Raw genomic sequence first — 1,520 nt, 5'->3', positions numbered from 1 at the left:
TGTACAAATTAAAGATCCCCCTCCCCCCACCCACACACACACACAAGTACTACAGCCAAGAATCCTACTGTCATGCTATTTAAAATGTGTTTTTCAAATTCATTTGACCACAGAATTTTTTTTGAGCAATTTCTATCAACATTCTTGTTATAAGTTGAATTGAAAAAAAAAACCCTCAAAAATATATTTAGCATGAATATCTAAAAATGACCCTCAACCACAAAAAAAAAGTCCTAATGCCCAGTACTTTAGAATGCAACCTTATTTGGCAATAGTGTTACTGAAGATGTAATTAGTTAGGATGAGGTCATACTGGAGTAGGTTGGCCTTTAATCCAGTATGACTGGTTTCCTTGAAAAGAAGAGTAAGGGGACTTCCCAGGTCACCCAATGATTAAGACTTCACCCTCCAATGCAGTGGGTGAAGGTTTGATCTCTGATCAGGAAGCTAAGATCCCACATGCCTTGTGGCCAGAAAACCAAAACATAAAACAGAATATTGTTATAAATTCAATAAAGACTCTTAAAATGGCCACATCAAAAAAAAAAAAAAAAGGAAGAGGAGAGAGACACACAGAAAGAAAGCAGTTATGTGAGAGCAAAGGCAGAATTGGAGTGATATCTCTACATGCCAAAGAATGTCAAGGACTGTCAGCAAATACCAGAAGCTGGAAGAGGCAGGCAAGTTTCTCTTCTACAGCAGTCACAGAGAACATGGCCCTGCCAGTTGATTTCAGACTTCTAACCTCCAGGATTGTGAAATGATCATTTTCTGGTGTTTTATGTCTGCTGCGGCCAGCACAACAGTTAGAGATCAAAATTGGTTGATGCACAGTTTGAGAAAAACGAAACTCAAGACCTCTTGAGTCGAGAGCCCCATTCCTCAGAGCCACAACACTTTTTACTGATGTCTTGGCAAGCAGAAAGTATCTGTTGTGCTACAATGAAGTCATCAGCCTCCTGTATCCCCAGTCACGTCTCCCATTTTATTGATTGCTTTAAACCATCTTTGTTATTTCCTTGTACATAGACACACATATGCCTTGGGAAAACATCTTAGGGTGTGCACGGTGTTCTGAACTTATGCTGACCCGGCATTCCAAGGTCCTCACTATGTTTTTCCCTAGCTTAGCAGGGCATGACAACCCCAACTGATCAACCCAATGTACTTTTATTTTGGTTATGCTGTATTGCTATATTTTGCTTTTATTCTTTTCCCATGGTGATTTTCTCACGGCTTAGCCAGAACAACAGGTGGCTTGACTAGTAAGTAACCCCTGCATATACCCTTTTTTGTTTTTGTAGCAGAAGATATGTTGCTCTCGCAATTTCTTTCTTCATTAGTTCTTGGAGGGATTTTTGCATGTATTTGAGGACTAAACAGAAGATTACAGCTAAAACAACAAACAGCAAAACATAGCTAGTGTTTCAGTAAGACCACCTCCAATGCCTTTGATCCATCGAGAAGCCTCAATGAATTAAGGCTCTCCGCTATTCCTTGAAGTTTATCTATACCTGTTA

The sequence above is a fragment of the Capra hircus genome, chromosome 11 (assembly GCF_001704415.2).
Source record: "Capra hircus breed San Clemente chromosome 11, ASM170441v1, whole genome shotgun sequence".
In the NCBI taxonomy this organism is placed as follows: domain Eukaryota; kingdom Metazoa; phylum Chordata; class Mammalia; order Artiodactyla; family Bovidae; genus Capra; species Capra hircus.
The sequence above is the reverse complement of the archived record's forward strand: the minus strand, read 5'-3'. Positions refer to the sequence as shown.